Consider the following 21,827-nt stretch of genomic DNA (forward strand, 5'->3'; position numbering starts at 1 on the left):
CTCCGTCAAACCCGACAAGCAGCTAAATCTCAACTCTTCACAGTAGAGATCCCTAGGTGTAAGAAAGCGTTCAACTCCAATAGTTTATCCCCCAGAACTTCTAGACTATGGAACTCCCTTCTGAGATTCCGCTTTCCCAACTGAACTGACATGCAGAAGTGCCAGTGCAATGTGAACAGACATCTTGCTGCTCATCTCCCTTCATAATGTGCCTGCAACTTATGTCCCTGATAGTAGCCCCCTACTTCAAAGTGGCACTATGCCTTGTTTGGGGTGAAAGTTGAATTTTTTTAAAAATCAATATAACTGTATTTTTTTAAAAAATCAATATAACACTGTATTTTTACATGAAAAAATATCATTCGTTGTTTTACTGTTTCATGCTTTATTTATATAACATGGTGTACGGATGTTACTTTTATAAACTAAATCGTGACAGACACACGAAAGGGCTGTATTGAACTGAAGTGTGACGCACAGTTCGATAGACTGACGAAAAGAGTTCCCTTTATACACGAAGGCACCCATAAGAAATAAAGCATGTAAAACAAAAATAAATAAATAAATGATATTCGAAACAGACGTGTGACAGCGTGACAGACATAACAAACTATGGACGCATTTACACATAATATAATGAAAAATTAATAAATAATGAAACCTTATTGATAATACGAAAGAAAAATTTCATCTTAGATTTTTGAAGATTTCAAAATTTGGTTGGAAATCAGAAGTTGTCACGACATCCGTTTTGACTCTCAGATGAAGGACTCTTCATCCTTTCAGAAACAATTGGATGCTGCCGACTATTGATTATTAATAGCGGTATCGATAAATACTACAGTGGTGCAAACATGCATGTATATATAGATGCATTAATGAATGTATACATACATGTATTACATACATACATGCACACATGCATACATACATGCATGCATGCATATGTGACATGCATACATACATACATGCATACACGCATGCATACATATGTGACATGCATACATTGCATACATATGTGACATGCATATTTGCATGCACACACACATACATTAAGACAATGCATATATTACATACACCATGCATACAGCATATACGCATATACATATATCTACTATAATGATACATTGATGATTGCAACGTCTTGTCAGACGAGTGCTACTCCCTCAGACACTTAAAAGTCCATGAGCCCAAAAATGACTTCCATCGCCACAGGACCATTTTAATAGACAAATCCCTGAGGGAGTATCTATGCACAGATGATGTTACAGAGTTTTAGCTTTGTACGACAGCAAAGTCTCTCTGTCGATTCAAAATGTTGAGATCCAGCAACAAGCAAGAGCAAGATAGCCAGCAAAAATTAAACTGCAGACCAGCTTAATGCGGGTACTGGTCTCCCGTTATATGTTTTTTTTTAATCAGAGATTTGCTTCTCCGAGAAAGGTTGCCTTCACCACGGCTTACGGGAGCCCTCTCCGCCCCAACACACACATGCATACAAACAAACACACACGGTGCTAGTTGGCCGTTGACCCCGAAAAAGTGTTCATTCGCCCTTTGGAAGGTCTTGTTTTTAATCCTTCAGGGAGACTAGCCACCCTCCTCACCAAACAAGTCTGATAAGGGAACCAGTTTAGTCGCCGGTGACCCGACCATGTGGCAGGTAGTACTGGGTTACATGGTACCAGTAGTATATGACATGACCTGACATAACATTAAATACATACATACATACATACACACACACATTACATATATCCATATCCCTTTGTCGATACATTAAATACATACATACACACATTACATATATCTATATCCCTTCGGCGATACTTTAAATACATACATTAAATACATACATACATACAGACATTACATATATCCATATCTACTACAATGAGAATACTATTAATAATACAATAGCAAATTAATTAAAACCTTTAGTTAAATCATTCCTTCAAAATAAAATTCTACTTTTTTTAGATGGTTACGTGGCAGAAAAAAAAAAACAATTATTTTAGTTTTTCGTCCAAAGCCAAAGAAGTAGATACACATTAATTATTTCAGAAGAAGTAGATGACAGATAACGACAGTGTTCAGATGGTTCCAACGAAATTGAAAACCCTTGTCCAGACCATTTTAAATCTTCTAATATTAAGTGTGCATTCCATGAAACGTTTAGCGAATATGTGCGGAACAGTTTACCAAAGTGGTGTTTACAAAAATTAATAAAACGTCAAATTTGCGAGTAGGATTTATAACACATTCCTTGGGACTTAGTCTTTTATTATAAACTAGCGAGGGGTACCCAGCGTTGCCCGGATGTTTGGAGATATGTATGAAAACTCCGGGGGGGGTTAAAATAAAAAAAAATGTTTTGGTAGGTAAGTATGAGGATCGAACCTGAACCGTTAAGGCAAAGTTGTAAATTAAAGTGTGAAAAAAAAGAGTGCGACGGTTTTAACTATTGGGTCACCGCGAGATGCTAATGGAAACACGTTTGAATTTATTTAATTACTTGGATTTAGTAGGGGCACGTTTTAATGACTTAATGAGGTCAAGTTTGACTGCGAGATAGTATTTCATTTACTGCGGGAACGCTTTTTTTATTTTTATTTTCCCAAGATGTTATAGGAAAAAGACTAACCCACATGCGGCGAGCGACAAATCTTGAATATTCATCTTCACGAAGTCGAGCAAATTAAATAGACAGGCGAGCTTCGTTGTTAACTCTGAGATATTACGATTTATATGTGATATAAAAGGTTTTAAAAAGTTGTGAACCGATCGACCGCTTCTCTGAAAAAAGTCTTTTGTAGACATACAGAAAAAGCGAACACACATACAAACATACATACATTTTCGCTTTTATATTTAGAGATGAGCAACTTCTAATAAATGCTATTTTTTTTCATTTTTTTATTTTCAAAAAAAAAAATTAAAAGAATCGTTTTGGAATCGGAAATTAGGTTCGATTTTTTCCGATGTCGAGACGATTTCGATATTACAAAATATTCCGATTCTCAATTTAGATTCCTATTAATCGTCCCAACAATAATATCTATATCTACCTATACTCTTATGAATTTGTTTTGTTTTATTTTATTTTTTGTTTTTTGTTTTTGTTTTTTCTTTTATTGATATGCTTATCAATTTTTTTGTTTCAATTTATCTAGTTCACCAAATATGAATTTATGATGTTTGGTTTCACTGTTTTGTTGCGGAAAATTGTTGTTTGCAGAACATGAATGCGTTTTGCAGATGGAAAGGAAAAATATCCTTAATTAATGTTTTGTTGATTTTAGATCACGAAGCCAGGATTTTCAGACAGCCTGATATGGTAGCATCAGGTGGGATTGAGTCTAGTAATCGATATTTGGCAGAATTTTATTATGCATGGGGGCAGCTCAATAAGAGTTTGTTTACATTGGATTTGAAAGCTACGATGTTGTATTCAGTCGGTAAGCAGGGCAGCAGAACAGTGTTCCACAGGCGGGCAGTTCTGGAAAAGAAGCTTTGTTCAAGGAATCTGCGTTTAGATTTAGGCACGAATAGTGGGGGGGGGATTGTTTATGATGGTTGTAGCTAGTTGAGTGTGTTTTGTGAAAGTTTAGCAAAGAGGTGCCATAGATTGAAGTTCAGTGTAGCACTTCCCATGAAAATAGCGATAGAATAGCAACAGGCTCGCAACGTTTCTTCTCTGGGGAAGAAGTTGCAGAGAAGAGAAAAGGGCATCACCTACTAGATTTCGAACCTGCTTTTGAACACTATCAACAAGTTATTGTCTGCCTGTCTTTTAATAAAAATCTTTAAGCTTTTAATTTTATCATGCCCATACATATTATTGACGCTTATGCGCTCGCAGCATTCCTTTTAAAAATGCATTACTTAACATAACCTAAAATTTTATCTTTTCTCCGTTATTATTGGTCCCCCGACAAAACAAGGGTGGACCTGTAAATTCACCTTTGCCTGTTCGTCCGTTCATCTGTCTAAACTTTTCTCAATAACTACGTCTTAGAATTTTTCGAAATTTTACACAAGCATTAAACATGATATTAAAACAGTAACGGATTTTTTTTTCAGGAAAACACCGGTTGCATCCCTAGGGGTGCCTTTCGAGTTAAAATTGCTAAAATTTACACTTTTGTGCTTATTAAAAAAAATTGGTGACTCGGATTTTTATAAAACTTTCTGAAAAATTGTAACTAACTGATTTCTATATAAATTTTTTTATCTATACTTTGCGATTTATTTTAATTTAAAGGTCGACACCTTTAAAACACACGCACACACATACACACACAAGAACACTATTACCGTATCATTAAAGCACAACCAACTGACACCACAAGACAAAATGCAATTCTTTTTCCAACAAGATGGCGCTACATGCTACACTCTCACAGATCACTAAAACGATTTTATGACATGTTTACGAAAGAGAGAACAATAAGCAATGGGTTATGACCACTACGTTCCCCGGACTTGTCATCATGTGATTTTTATCTTTGGGGAACTTTGAAACAAAAAGTTTGTGCAAATAATCCTCACAATCTAGACCAACTAAAGGAAAACATTACCAATTCTATCAGGAGAATCGCCAGAGAATATCTACAAGCAGTATCTGCAAACATTCTTAAACGTATCCAGCAATGCATAGATGTGAACGGGGAGCACTTCCAGCATCTTTTATGACACTACACGTAATTTAAACAATAAAATAATGTTGTTCTTATCCGCTACATTTTCTGGGTTACTTTAAAGTGTGTCATCCTCTAACACATGAATTCTACCGGAGTCACTATTCAACAAAATTTGAAAAAAAAAATATATATATAAACCAACAAAACAAATGAAGCAAGCATGGTCTCCCGTGAGTGCACAGTGAACGAGGCATAAAAAATGACTAAGAGTTATCTCAAAGTATAGACAAACAAAATTATATAGAAATCAGTTAGTTACAACTTTTCAGAAAGTTTTATAAGAATCCAAGGCATCAATTTTTTTTAATAAGCACAAAAGTGTAAATTTTAGCCATTTTTAATCGAAAGGTACCCCTAGGAATGCAACCGGTGTTTTCCTGAAAAATAAATAAATCGCAGGAAAATATTTTTTTATTATGCAAATATATGATTTACTTCAAGGATTTAGTTTTTGCGTTTATAATTTAAATACAATTTCGGGTATATCACCCTGCGACTAGCGCATATTTGGCGTAATCTTTGGGTTCAATATTTACAAACACTAAACATTATATTAGGCTGTATTTCGGCAATAACACGTCGAATGTTATTATCCAAGTGGCCTATTGTGTCTGGTTTATCTGCGTACAGATGGGCCTTTGATATCCCTAAAGAACAATTGGGCAAAATCGCACGATCTGGCCAATTGACGTGTCCATTTCGTGAAATTATTTGTTCACCAAATATTCCTCTCAATCAATTGATCACATCATTTAAAATTTGCTGATTAGATGTCAGTCTCTTCATGGTGAATTGCCAAATCAACCTTAACTCGAAATAACCGATAGTTGCCAAATCTGCAATTAAAGAAAATAGAGTTACCAATTTAAAGTTCGCCGCCTGTAAAAACAACTCTCTCCGTATAATGAAGGTCTGCAGTTACCTAGACTCTGGAGAGAATAGAAACAGGGCCCAGACTCCATGATTCCGGAAGATACTCAACATCTCACGCAGGTGTTGCATTATTGATGGAAAAGTGTAGAACAGATGCAGATAAGAGGTCGGGTAATGTGAACATCTGTGAAAAAGAGGAAAAAATGAATTGGTATAGGCATATCATCAAGTATTAGAAATACAATTCTGCAAGGAACTGTTCAGAGAGAAAGAGGTGGGGGAGCAGACAAAACAAGGCGAGGCGATAATATTAACACGATCATGTATATAGATAACTTGGAAGGCTGGAAAAAGCTGGTTGTCAGATCATCTTTGGTGTTCGAACAGTCATCCAGGCACCGGGAGAGATGATTACGATATTTAGGATAGTAGAAAGTGGATCTTTACTTTCGAAAACCTCGTAACTCTAGCTTCCTTTATTTTACACTTTAGTCCTCACATTCCATAAGCGAGGTTTCCGACAAAGGGGTAAGAATTGCTGTTTTCTGGGCCGAAATCTATCCATATGACACTTTATCTTTGGATAGTTTTTTTTTTTCTTTTTTAACTTAAAGTAGTATTTTAGGCCCTTACATCAAGTAGCGTCATGACTTGTCTGGATCGATTTCAATGAAAATATGATGTGGTCTGAGCAAATGTGTATCGTATCTTTGCTATTATATAAAAGGAACTTTCTGCGTGTGTGTGTGTGTGTGTGTGTGTGTGTGTGTGTGTGTGTGTGTGTGTGAGTTCGAACTCCAAAACGGCTGGGTCGATTCTTTTGAAATTTCACACGAAGGTTCTTTATCCGCTTGTCAGTGTTCTTCGATAGGTTTTGTATCGGAATGTCTTTGATAAGTATTGATAATCGGTAATCGAAAAATCCCGATGAAAGAAGGAACATGCGATTTTAAACAAAGTTAACACCTTACACAGCCTAACATCGCAAGTGCCTTTGAGAAATTTTATTACCACACAAACCGAAAGGTTCTACATATAAAATCAACAGTAGGTTCTTTTATATGAAAAGGGCGCGTTCGAAAGGAATGTATCTGTTTAGAGCACAATTGAAACATGATACTTGACTTTTGCATTTTAAACTTTGACCTTCTCAACCACTAATAGTTATGACTAAAGATACATTACCCGAAAGTACTTCCTTTAAACTCCTCGACTTAACGTTCACGGGAACATGAGCTTGAGCAGATACATTGAGAGCATTGCCAAGGCTGCTGGGAAGAATGTGGGCTCTCTCTACCGTACTAGAAAGCTACTTACGCCTGAAAGTTTCCTGTACATTCATAAGGCCACCATTCATCCATGTATGGAATATTGTTATCATATTTGGGCTGATGCATCTGCTACTAGTCTCTCGCTCCTGTACGAGGCTCAAAAGAGAATCGTCAACCTGATAGATCTTAAACTGTCATCAACGAAATACTACGTCCCTCTGCCTGTTCTACAAGTATTTTAATGGTGAAATGCTCGGACGAACTACAAGCCCTTGTACCCCTTCGACGTAAATACCTCCACAAAACCGACAAGCAGCAAAACCCCACCCCTACACAGTAGAGATCCCTAGATGTAAGAAAGCCTTCTACTCTAATAGTTTCTTCTCCAGAACTGCTAGACTTTGTAACTCCTTTCTGGGTTTCTGCTTTCCTAACTGTACTGACATGCAGAAGTTTAATTGTAATGTGAACGGACATCTCGCTGCTCAACTCCCTACATGTCACCTACAGTAGCCCTCTACATCAAAGTTAGACTGTACATTTTTGGGGGTGAAAATGCAATTTAAAAGAAGCCATTATATATAAATAATTTTATAAAATCAACATTAGATTCCCTAAATGTGAATTACAATGTATTGTGGGTTAAATCACTGCGGGGAGACATGTGAAGATTCCTCCCTGTGCACCACGATGGGTCCCCAACTAGAGGAGGCCACCAATCGATTTGATTGAAAAGATGTGCGATTGCAACGATTCCAATGATAATAAAAATATAGGGATGTGAAACATTCGTTGATCCTTATTCGATCCTTGGCAACGTCGGGTCTCCCTGCTAGCATATTATAGATTCTGTTATTGACATTGAGGGTTGCTGCGGTGATAGTTTGAGAATTTGTGATTGTAAGTCTAGTGTTGCTGGATATTCATCGTATTCTTCGACGAGATTATTGTGGGGCATTATTAAACACTAAATGCAAAAAACAAAAAATCGAAATATTTAACGAAACAAGAATGTGGATGTCGTTTCCTGTTTATACATTAGGTCAGTGCAAAAGTTTTTGTTGATTTAAAATTTCATCCTAAAAATGGAAAGCTGTGCTTTTGAAAACCTGTATTCATAGCACAAACAGTATCTGCTCGCCATAACTTGATTCTGTCAATGATGCTTTACTTGGAAAATTCTTTAGATTTTTCGTGTGAAATATTTTTTTTTTTTTACACAGTGATCACCACTTATCAAGGCCTGGAAGCCACTCAGGGATAAGGTTTATTGCAAGTACATTACGTTAGTGTGGAGATTTGATGAAGTGTTTACTTAAGGGGGCGGTTCATTAGGAATTTGTTAACATTGGACTTGAAGACATCCAAGTTGTAGTCCGGAGGGAAGCAGGCAGACCGAACAGAGTTCCACCGGCGTGCAGTTCTAAGAAAGAAGCTTTGTTCATGGAATCCGCGTTTTGATTTAGGTACAGATATAGAGTGGGAGAAAATTTTCACAGTGGATTCAGCTAGACGGGTGTTTTTCGTGAAAGATTGGCGAGGGGGGACCAGAGATTGGAGTTCAGACGAGCATCTGCCATGGAAATAACGATAAAACAAGGACAGGCTCGCAACGTCTCTTCTGTGGGAGAGAGGTTGCAGGGTAGAGAAAAGGGCATCCCCCACTAAGCCACGAAGTCTATTTTGTACTCTGTCAATGTTTACTTATGGTTTTTCATTGCTCCAAATAAGTGATAATCCGAGGGAGTTAGATCAGGAGCATATGTAGGATAAGGCAAGATTTCCAAACCAGTCTTCGATCATTATCATGGTGGATGATGTCTGCCTTTCTTTTGAGTAATGAAAGCCGTTTTAATGTTTACATCAGTTAGAATATCGAAGAAACATATGAATGATGATTTAATAATCTAAAAGGAAAAGGTCATAAATTAATCATCGTGATATGTTTAAGTAATAAAAATTTGCATAAAATAAATTCCAGTTGTTTGAAATGACCCTTCTACAAATCTGATAAATATTAAACATTTATGTGCAATTTTTCAATGAAATTTTTTCGATAGATTGCAAGTGTTACTAACATTTTAGTGTTTCAGCACGTGTGGTTTCGGAAATATGTCGTTAGACAAATACAAAATTATTTTGCTGTGGTAATTATTGGTAAATTAGTGAAAGTTAATTACATGTGTTTCTGGGAAAGAAATCTCATTAATATATTTATAATAGTGCATTAGTTTTAGATGAAAAGCTGTTAATTAATTTTGTCTCTAATAAATGAATATATTTCTATAGTTGGCCGCCATTTTAGTGCCTATAGCGGTAGGTCTGATTTGGCGGTAACGTCGATTATTAAAATTGCAAATTACTATGCATTAAGACGAAATGTATTATATCGCATATGTCTTTATTTGGTTATTCGGAAAATGTTTGCCTGTAATAAAACATTCATGACAACATAATTTATCGTCATTCTGTATACATATAAATGTCTTCTAAAAAGTAAAAGAAAATATGGCAGGCTGATTTAATAAACAGAGTGACGAGTTTGAGCTTTTCGTAATTTATTAGTTTTCATCCCATCTATCTTTCTCTCTCTCGCTCACTCTCGCTCTCTCCCTCTTTCTCTCTCTCTCTCTCTCTCATATATATATATATATATATATATATATATATATATAGATAGATAGATAGATAGATAGATAGATAGATAAAGAGAGAGAGAAAGATAGATGGGATGAAAACTAATAAACTATATATATATATATATATATATATATATAGAGAGAGAGAGAGAGAGAGGGGGGAGAGGGGGGAGGGGCGTATTTCGTCATTTAAAGCTCATAAGCGCGGCTAAACCTAGCAAGATTCCAAACCATAGCAAGATACGTATATATATATATATATATATATATATATATATATATATATATATATATATCGCTCCTCATTCGCAGGTATCATGTTTTTAAGGTAAAATTATTATCAGCTAGAATGTCAAATTCATTTTTGTATAAAGTATTTTATTCGTTCGAAGTATTGCAAACGAAAATAAACAAATAAATTATATATATATATATATATATATATATATATATATATATATATATATATATATATATATATGGATGTCCGGCTTTGCTCGGGTATTTGGAGATGTATGTTGAGCAAAAACAAAAAAAGCGGTAATTTTTTTTAACTTTGACCTCTACTATGACCCCTTAATATTTATTGTTTTGGGCTCAAATCACGTTATTAAGTTAGATTCATGTCCAATAAACCTATATCTAAAATTTCAAGTTTGTAGACCCAAAATTGGCGGAGGAGTTTGGTAGGGTTCTCAAAGGTCAAATCGTTGAACTTTGACCCCTTAACAGCCAAATAGCTGGCCAAAAACCGATCACATCGATTTTCCCAAATCCTAGTAACTTGTATATCAAATTTCGAGTATGTAGACTAAAAATTGACAGAGTTATTGCGTAGGGAAATGTACACACACACACACTTTAACTTTTATAGATATATAGAGAGATAGATAGATAAATTATCATAAAGACAAATAAAAAAGGTGACATTACATTGACGCGGGTCAAACAGAGACAATTTTCTGCCGCATTATAGCTGTCAACTATTACTATCTTAGATTTATTTTAGACTAGCAGGCCGCCAGACATTGCCCGGTCGTAAAATATGCGTAAATATAATGTTTTGATTAATGCAGATTTCGTAGTTATTATTATATTATACTGGACCCAATATATAGGAATGATTTAAAAAGGTAAAAAAAAAGAAAAGAAATAACTCCTGCGTCACCGCCGAGAATCGAAACATAAACGCTTAGCTTACCCTTTACTTTTTCCTTTGATGTTAATACCTGAGCTATAAAGACATGTTTGCTGCAAGGCTAAAACTTAAAACATAAACCGATAGTAATTACGTTACGCTTGCATATTCGTAATGCCATCGTTCAATTTTCACCTGGCAAATTCCATTTCTTTAATTTTTACACCTTTGCACCGATTTTTGCATAGGTTCTAATAGTCTGTATATTATATATAAGTTTCATGTCTGTAGACCAAAACACTGACAGAGGAGTTTGGTAGGCAAAATTTTTAAACTGATATATATATATATATATATATATATATATATATATATATATATATATATATATATATATATATATATATATATGGTGATTGTCACTTCTTGACAGAAGAAGACCATCTTTCCCTTGCTTTATTGTTGATTAATCATTCATTTTCATGTATTTTTGAAATATCTTTGTTTTTTTTTAATTATATACACATATATACACTTATACACACATACATATCTACATGTGGAGATGTGATCAAGATGCATCAATTTCTATTTTCTGTAGGGACGAAGGTGGCTCCTCAGACCAGCCCCGCTCTTACACAGACTGTTGCAAAGGTCACACTTAAGCTGAGATTGGTGGATGCCAGCTGGTGCTGCTCTGCTGTGGACGCTCATATGACGCTTCAGGCCTCCACTCAATTTACAGACCACAGAGCAAACAGAACATCTGTGCCCTGCAATGTTTTCCCCATCAAAGAAAGATTGATCATGTGAACGCTTGTGGCTCGCTAAGCCAGCTCCGGATAAAGTCAATTTACCGCATAAATCACAGGTGTGGTTCTGCATGAAATCCTCCGACAGACCTGATATATCTGACAGATTCTTCTTCCGGATATCCGGCTATGCATAAATATATATAGAAAGAGGTTTGTGTTTACTACAGCATCTTTACGCAAATATTACACAAGTATAAATCATGTAGAATATCTGCATAAATACAATTACACGTAATAGTTAACTGAAGATAAGAAAACCGAAAGAACTAATTGGGAATTAATTCAAATGAATGTTTAAAAGAATATGCAATTTATCTAGATGTTTTGCGGATGAATGCAATTTCACGACCCATATATAACAAAGTTCTTTTTCCTTTTTTTAATATAAGAGTATAGATTTATACATTTAGCACTATATAGCTTTTTTTTATTCATTCATGTTTTCATGAATTATGTATTTTCCTTTAAGTTCGTTAGATGTTGCTTTTTATTAAGTGGTTCTAAAATTAGTTGTGAAATGTGTACAGCGAGTTGTTATTTCAGATCTACGATTTAGTAATTTTGTCAACTTTGAAATTAAAAATGTCTAATTTCAATGTATTTTCCCCATAAAAAAGCCTTTAAATCTAACGAAAGATACTTCTACATTCTATATTTCTACAAAGCAACCATTCCCTTGTGTATGAAGTATTGTTGCAACACCCGGGCTAGTGCACCAACCACTAATCTCTCCCTCTTGAACAGAATTTTACAAGTATCTCTACCATAATAGGTGCCTTACTGTCTACCAAGCTCCAATCCCTACCTGAAAGCTTATCCTTCAAACTCCTCGTCTTAATGTTCACAAGCAACATTAATTGGATAAATACACTGAGGACATTGCTTAGGGTGCTGCAAAGATGGTGGCTTTCCTCTACCGTTCTAGAAAATTACTTTCACCAGAGAGTATCTTTACAAAGCTACAATTTGCGCAAGCATGGAGTATTGTTGCTATATCTGTACTTGTGCATATAGCACTAGCATCCCACTTTTAATCAGGATCTCAAAAAATCTCAAATCTGATTGCACTATCGACCAAGCTTCCATCTTTGACCCATTGCAGCAATGTTGTATGACTGTGCCTGTTTTACAAATAATTTGACAATAATATAATAACATGCACTTGCTCCATTTGTACCTCCCTCAATATATATATTTAAAAAAAACGTGACAAGCAGCAAAATTATACCCCTTCACTATAAAGATACCCAGACGCGGGATAGTTTCCTGCTCTAATACTTTTTTTTACACGAACCGCTTGCGTTTTATGTTTCCATACTCTTTTCCCTACTGTACCAACGTGCATAAATTTAAATATAACGTGTAAGATTATTATTGAAATAATAAACAAATATTAATTAACGCCGGGGCAATCATAACATGGCGAAAGCGAAAAAGGGTTGATATGCTGCTGAACAAACAACAGAAACGAAACTGCTAAAGTAATAAACATTGATAAGTCTTGTTAATTATTTTGCTGAAACACGGCCTTTTATGTTCGATATGTTATGCAGTGATTATTCCAAAGATGTGCGATATGGATTTGGCGATATTCTACAATTAACCTTATTATTGTGGTAGGAAATCAGTTCTATAAATAGAGGTCGAATCGCCAACCGGAAGTGAGCATTTTTTTCTTTCTTTTTACGGATTTTATTGAAGGCAGGAAATCAATGCAATTCGCCAACGTTTAGCGATGTCCAAGATCAAAGATGGAGGAACTGGGGGGAAAAAACAAGAGGAATGTTAATAAGCAGCATCCATTTAGCAATGAGTACGGTTTACCCGAACTTAAGCGTGACAGACCAACGGAAATACTAGTTCGAATTCAAGTGTAACAGATCAACAGGAATGAGAGTTTGAATTCAAGCGTGACAGATAAAAAGAAAATGTTATTTCAAATTTAAGTGTAACAGACCAACGGAAATGCTTGGGATTCGGAGTATGAAAAAAGTGTAGTTTCTGTTTCGATATTACACTTCATTTTTTTCCTGTACTCTTCATAGAGGAGAAATCCTTTTAAACTAAAATAATTTTTACTTTTGACCCAATTCAGAGTGCTTCTGAACTTTCTGCACATTACAAATCGACCTTGTATCTAACTCTGCTATTTTGAATGAAAAAGTGTGAAACCAACGACAATGCTATTTTAAACTTATGCGTGACAAACCAATGAAAATGATATTGCAAACTTCAGCATGAAAGAAAATATTATTTTGCACACAAGCTTAACAGATCCAAGAAAATGTTATTTTTAAATAAAATGTCACATATCGGGAAAAGTGTTATTTTTTAAACTTTAGCAGGACAGACTAAAGGAAATGCTATTTTTTACTTATGCGTGTGAGATCAAAACAAAAAGCCATCATAAACTTAGGCGTGAGAGAAAAATAGGTAATACTGTTCTTAACTTAAGCATGAAAGACCAACTGAAAATTTATTTTAAACTTAAGTGTGAAATATTGACAAAAATGTTATTTTAAACTTTAGCGTGACAGACTAAAGAAAATGCAAATTTTAACTTAAGCGTGACAGATCATAGACAAGCTAGTTTAAACTTAAGCGTGACAGATAAAAGGGCATGTTATTTTAAATTTAGATCTTATGCCTGAGAGATCATAGAACATGATATTTTAAAGTAAAACGTGACAGACAAATGAAAATGATATTTTAAACTGATATTTTAAACTTAAGCCTGACGGACAAATAAAAATGTTATTTCAAACTGAAGTCTGACTGATCAACGGCTAAACTGACTAACGAACCATCGAATCTTGCATAGGCGATGCTGAATCGCATGTAAAACCAAGTAAAACTAAAGCTAAAAAATTTAATTTTAAAATGATTTAGTTAAAATTGCTTTCGAGATTGTATATATTTTGAAAATTGATTATTAGCAATTACATTTCCGCCATTTTGGGTACGGCCGCAATCTAATATTGACGTGACGTCATCAATCAAAATGGACGCCCTTTTTTAATATACATGAAAAATATCATCTAATGAAAAAAGCTAGAATTTATTCGGCATCTAATTCTTCTTAATTATAAAAACAAACCAATTTTTTGGACGAGAATAACTAATTTACATAAATTGCTGAAAGTCATAGCATACAAGGTTTTATATATATATATATATATATATATATATATATATATATATATATATATATATGCTCACACACGCATATATGGATATATCTATATGTGTGTGTGTGTGTGTGTGTGTTGGTTGGTTGGTTGTTTTTGTTTTACGGCATATCAACGCTTTTCGGGTTATTTAATGCCGAATCCAAAGATTTTTAAGAAAAATTTTGAATAGAATATATTTGTTGTTTTCAAGTCTGTTTCTATTTAACCCATAGTTGGGACCCTAACAGGTACTTCCACTCCGGGTCAGAGTGGACCTGGGAGCAATGGTAATTAAAGGGTGGCTCCACACTCCCCAAAGCCCGCAAGCTAGGGCCTCACCACTGGATATAGTTTAAGGTCATATCCAGGACCTATATATATATATATATATATATATATATATATATATATATATATATATATATATAGCAAAAATGGTAATTAATAAAAATCTGAAGGAAGTGCTCAATACTATTGTAGAGCAAATATGCGTTTTATTTTTTTTATTACCATTTTTATCTGTTTCAGTTGCCGGATCATGTTGGCGATCCAGTAACTTCGTCAGACTTTACAGAGATGGTTGTTATGGAAGAATGATATCAGGAGGAGTGCGAAAAAAGCGAAAATAGAAAAGATTGCGAAAGAAAGAAAGGAGAGAGGAGGCTGTTTGTAGATTGACAGTATTTAAGTTTTGGGGTTCAAAAACATTAGGTGGTTGTGGGTGTTTGGGGTACTGGGAGGAGTTTGGGAAGTTCATCTATGGTGCGGATAGAAATATAGGGATGTAGGAATGGGAAGGGGGAAAGAGGGGATATATAGGGGTAAAGAGAGGGAGGTTACTTTCAATTTCGAGTTCTAAGGTTTAATAAGTATTAGAAGGTGGTGGGGGATTCAGCATGTGTCTCGTTAAGGAGATGCTTTTTTGATAAGTGTGCTTTGACCTGTTGAGGGTTCGTTGCGGTTGGGAGGTGGAGGGGGTGACTACGATTCGGTTTCTTGGACAATAGGGCTTAGTTATATTTATCTATTTGACCTCATTTATTATTATTAAGCCCGGTCGCAAATTACGCTTAAATATGATATTTTAATTTTTGCAGGTTCCATATATATTATAGCGTTAATGTTCTATCGATTTTTTTTATATTATAAAGTTGCGATTTCAAAAATAAAAACAATATATCTATAGGACTTGGGTGCATCAACTTGAATCGAAACCGAAACCAAAACTTACGAATATATATATATATATATATATATATATATATATCCATAATCGAAACCGAAACCAAAACTTATGAAGACTTATTGACAAAATTATTTACAAAAAAAAAAAAAAGATGACTAAAATGCCATCAGCTATAATCGACACCGAAACCAAAAGAATTCTTGGTAAAATTATTTGCTACAAGAAATGAAAGCCTATAACAAACGACTCGGATATAAGCGTGACACAGAAAATAAATAAATAACACGCACGCTATCTATCGTATTAATATATAGATTAGTAGTAGTAGTAGTAGTAGTAGTAGTAGTAGTAGTAGTAGTCGTAGTAGTTTATGGATAATACAAATTACCAATCTTCATCTTAAAATTCTTTTTTCGTTGAATGTTAATGCTATTATTACGAATCTGGTACAGGTGGTTCAGTTTCCATATGAATTCACAAAATATTAAACATTTCGGAGGACGCATAAGCTGTTTAGTGAATAAGAATGATCCAATCTGTACGGAGATTAGATATTTCATTAAATGCTTTTGGCATCACGAAGGTTGAAGGGTGTTCTCGCATCCCTGCAATCATGTGTAGACTAGTTTTTAAAATTTAATGCGTTCGTCAAAAAGGACATAATTGGAACTGTCTTACGGCCGTAAGCAAAACAGTGTGACGTCACCAAACTACACCGAATGACTCCTAGCCTACGCGTGAGAGTATTCGATTCGACCATTTCCACGCATGCTTGAAAAAAAAACGCATCTGTAATAGCAGCGAACTTATATATGCAAGTTCACGTGCACTCGTGTCAGGTTGTCCAGAAAGTAAGGAAGCTTTCATGGTCGGTATTTTAAAATGAAGATTAGGCTGCTGCAAAGATGCTGGAGCTTACTGACATCAGAGAGCATCCTGTATCTTTACAAAGCCACAATTAGCCCATCCAGGAGTATTGTCACTACATCTGGGCTGCTGTATCCCCCACTAGTCTCTCACTCTTACACAGAGTTAAAAAAAAAAAAAAGTCTAAAACTTAATAGGGCCCGCACTGTCCGGAAAACTCAAACCCCTGTCCCATCGCCGCAATGTCGCATCCCTGTGCCTGTTTTACAAGTATGTCAATAGAATGTGTTCCTATGAACTCATAGCAGTTGTGTCCCTTCCCTCGACTAACCCGACAAGCAGCATGATCCCACACCTTCATTGTTGCGGTTTGTAGATGTCAGAAAGCCTTCTACTTTATTAGATTCTTCATTCAATTCCTTATCTGTTTTCTGCTTTCCTGACTGTAGTAACCTCCAGAAATTTAAATGTAATGTGTGCAGACATCTCGCTGATAAACTCCTCACATCTCAATATATTATTGTACCTATTTACAATGCCGCCCCACGGGACAGAGTAAGACACCAAGGTCATTTTTTAACGTGGAGAAAAGGTACAAAAATAAAAAGTGTCTTAGTCGTGAAGAATTTATCCCCCACTAAAAGAAAAAAGCGGTCAATTTTTTTTTAATTTTGACCCCTATTATGACCCCTTAAAATTTATTGTTTTAGGCTCAAATCAAGTTATTAAGTTAGATCCATGTCCAAGGAACCTATATCTAAAATTTCAAGTGGTAGACCGAAAATTGTCGGACGAGTTTGGTAGAGTTCTCAAAGGGGTCAAAGTTCTCATTGAACTTTGACCCCTTAATCGCCAAATTTCTGGCCGAAAGCCGATCACATAGATTTTCCCAAATCTCAATACCCTGTATATCAAATTTCGAGTCAGTAGACTTAAAAATGCCAGAGTTATTGCGTAGGGAAATATACACACACAGACACACAGATACACAGACAGACAGAGATACTTTCACTTAAATATATATATATATATATATATATATATATATATATATATATATATATATATATATATATAAGAGAAGAAAATTAAAACTATAGGTTGAATTTTAAAATGAAAATTTATTGTTCGACTGAATACTCTAAAAAAGCAATTACAAAGTCCTTATTCCGCGGAGTTTCAAAGAATGCTATTCTTGTTATTCTTCTGATCAGAGGACATAAAGAAATCAGCAAATTATATTTGTAGCAATGCTAAAATTTGCTAGTTAAGGCATTAAGTGAAACTGCAATTTATTGTAGTTATAAATTGCCAAATAAAAAAAATGTTGGATATGTAAAAAATATATATTTATATAAGTTTGAGGTTTACCATTGCGTATATCAGGTAAACACTACATCCCTTTGTTTCGTTAATATATATATATATATATATATATATATATATATATATATATATATCTTAAACTACTGGTCATATAACATTGAAATTAACTGGAAAGTGTAATTATAAATTAAGTTTGGTTTATAACGAGCGGAATTTTTAAATAACGCGTACGAAAATATGTCGGCAAGTTAAAAGGCAAAATGTTCATTTCAACCTCCCGACATATTTCTATTATTTTTGCGCATGCGTAAATTTATTCATAGCTTGAAATAACTGGAGCGCTAAATAGTTTTGTTTCGATTCTGGCTGATGGCCTCCAAGTCATGCTTTTTTTTTAAACATTTAAAATCAATAATATATATTATATACGATATAATATTTCATAGGGAATTGGCTCTGTAATAATAAATGCGAAATCATCGTAAATAAAAATATATTTAAGCGTATTTAAGGCTCAAGCAATGTCGAGGTCCCTCCTCCTGATCGCTAGTGAAAAATAAAATCAATTTAAGAAGAAAAAGAAAAGGATGATGATAATGATGATAATGATGCTGATTCAATAAAGACAAGCTATTATCACGGCTAATTTTTTTAGGCTTATGTGTATTAAATAAATTAAATAGGGTAATTAAAAAAATTAAATTAGGTAATAATTAAAAGTAAGATAATTATTAATCACCCTGCATGCCCCTTCTAACAGTGCTAACTCAATCTGCGCCTATCAGCTCTAAAATCACACAAATTCTATAATCAAGTTTGCCGAAGTCGATTGAAAAAAGAATTAACACCACTTTCTCCAACGAAGGAAGCTTATATGCGTTCGACCTTTTATAATAAAGCATTAAAAGATTGCGGTTATAGAAATACAAAAACCAAATATATTAAACCAACATCGGAGACTTCAAAATGTAAGGTATTGGAAACTTTCTACCGTCATTTAATCCCATGTTTAAAACCAAAGATAAAAAATATTCTTTAACTTCATAATAAAGTGGAGTAATGTCCCTTTTGCTGTCATATGTCCATCCTCCCAGGCATGATCACCTATTTTTCGGGAGTTGTGATGATATAATAATTGTTTTGTGGCCATGGTACTTTAACCTCGTGGATTACCAAACTTTCATTTTGGTGGGAGGGGGAGTAATGTCCGTTTTATTGTTTATCCTCCCAGGAATGATCACCTCCTTTTGCGGTAGTTTTGATTATTATGTAATAATTGTTCTGTGGTTATAATACTTTACCCTCATTTATTACCGAAGTCTGATATTTTGTGGTAGGGTGAAGGATTGGATGGAGTAATGTCCGTTTTTGTTGTCATATACCCATCCTCCCAAGCATGATTACCTCCTTTTTCGGTAACTGTGAGTATGTAATATCTGTTCTGTGGTCATGATATTTTACTCCCATGGATTACCAAAATCTGATGTTTTGGCAGAGTAAGGGAGACGGAGTAATAACATCTTTAAGAAAAGTAACCTTAAATTAAATTACAGTTGTAGTGATAATTCAGAGAACGCAGTACAAATCGCAACAATAGAATATTAAATTGCAATACGATTAACCTCGATTCAAGCAATAAAGCTAAGGACAAAAAGAGATGCAATGATAAAATAGCATAGAGCAAAAATATTTATCAACCTGTAGAGTTTAGCAAGAAACTATTACAAAAAGAGGCAAATCCAACCAAAACACGTATTACATAGGCATAACAGTGTACTTTTAAAGACAGATTAAGCAACCATGAATGTTCGTTTAATAGTACCAATTATAAAAGAAAAACTTCACTTGCCCAATACTGCTGGGATCTAACCACGAATAGTAAAACGCCATTAGTTAAATGGAATATCTTTAGAAAAAAGTAGAAGCTGTAGAACTCTAAACACATGGCTTTATATAATTAGATTTGATGAAAAATGTAAGCCTCTTAATAAAAACATGACACTCCTTATTAACTTACGTGTATCTTCTTGAATCTATAATGCACCAACATAAATTAGTTAATGATAACTGATGATTGCAACGTCTTGTCAGACGGGTGCCACTCCCTCAGACATTTAAAATCCATGAGCCCAAATGCCTGAGGGAGTATCTATACAAAGATGATGTTACAGAGTCTTAGCTTTGTACGACAGCTAAGTCTCTCTCTCGGTTCAAAATGTTGAGATTCAGCAACAAGCAAGAGCAAGATAGCCAGCAACAAATTAAACTGCAGACCAGCTTAATGCGGGTACTGGTCTCCCGCTTTATGGTTTTTTAAATCAGAGATTTGCTTCTCCTAGAAAGGTTGCCTTCACCACGGCTTACGGGAGCCCTCTCCACCCCAATACACATATACACACACACACACAAATATACACGGTGCTAGTTGGCTGTTGACCCAGAAAAAAAGTTCATTCGCCCTTTGGAAGGTCTTGTTTTTAATCCTCCAGGGAGACTAGCCGCCCTCCTCACCAAACAAGTCTGGTGGGGGAACCAGTTTAGTCGCCGGTGACTTGACCATGAGGCAGGTAGTACTGGGTTACATGGTACCAGTAGCATATGACATGACCTGACATATGCTATGATATATGATGCTATGCATAATGATAACTACGGCTATTACAACAGCATATTCTTCGCATTGTTTTGACTCTCGAGTGTGTATCCGTAGATATCTTATATGTTTTTATATATACTGATGTGATTCTCGGTTGATTAACTGTGTCTAACTGTGTCGGATATATACTCGAGAGTCAAAACAATGACAAGTATATTCTGTTGTCACAGCCCTAGTGATAACTACAAAATTTAATCTATATATTAATACGATAGCGTGTGTGTTATTATCTGTGTCACGCTTACATCTGGATCGTTTAATTATTATCTACTTCCATTTCTTGTCATAAATAATTTTGCCAAGAGTTCTTCATAAGTTTTGGTTTCGGTTTCGATTATAACTGATGTCATGCCAGTAATCTAATTTTATTTATTTATTTATTTATTTATTTTTTTGTAAATAATTTTATCAAGAATTCTTCATAAGTTTTGGTTTTAGTTTCGATTATGGCTCAAGGAACTCAAGTTATATATATATATATATACATATATTTTTTCGGTTTCGATTCAAGCTTATGCACCCAAGTCATATGGACATATGTTTCGTTTTTTTAATCGCAAATTTATAATATAAAAATCGATAGAACTTTAACTCTATAATAATTTATACGAAATGTGCAAGTATTAAAATATCATATGTAAGCATACGGGCTTTGCCGGGCGTCCGTGCTAGCTTAGAGTAATGCTTTTGCAGTTTTAACAAAAAGCTACAATAATATCAGAGCGTCTCCATTTACACCGAACATCTACACAATGCCAGCATCACTATATTACATATGAATGAGTCCCCTGTGAAATTTTTCCAGGTCTCGCTAATCTAATATATTCATCTATAATCTCTATCGTATATTCTGGCATAAATTTCCCCCCAAAATCCATTTATCTAACGTATCTCATTGCCCTTGATATATATATATTGGTACAGCAAAATGGAAGGAGAAATTTCAGAGGAAACATAATTTAATTTAAATCAAAAAGATTAAAGAAACAAAAAAAAACGGGCAGGTGGAATTGTTAAAATTTCCTTAAGGCCTTATCGTCTGACCCTCTAAGAGGAAACGTCAGAATGATAAATCAAAAGCTAAGAATCGAATGAGGAAAGAGGGAAATTGGTTTCAGTTGGAAAACCAGTAAGAGAAAAAAAAAAAAAAAATATATATATATATATATATATATATATATAT

At 34.5% G+C, this 21,827-nt stretch overlaps 1 protein-coding gene across 2 annotated transcripts in view; it reads left to right on the plus strand.

The window, feature by feature from the left end:
• LOC145255676 (transmembrane protein 272-like) overlaps positions 1–21,827 on the plus strand; it is a 386,301-nt gene that overhangs the window by 75,731 nt on the left and 288,743 nt on the right. The gene's annotated exons all lie outside the window — the stretch shown is intronic.

Source organism: Euprymna scolopes, chromosome 31, assembly GCF_053919585.1.
Source record: "Euprymna scolopes isolate OS-2025 chromosome 31, ASM5391958v1, whole genome shotgun sequence".
In the NCBI taxonomy this organism is placed as follows: domain Eukaryota; kingdom Metazoa; phylum Mollusca; class Cephalopoda; order Sepiida; family Sepiolidae; genus Euprymna; species Euprymna scolopes.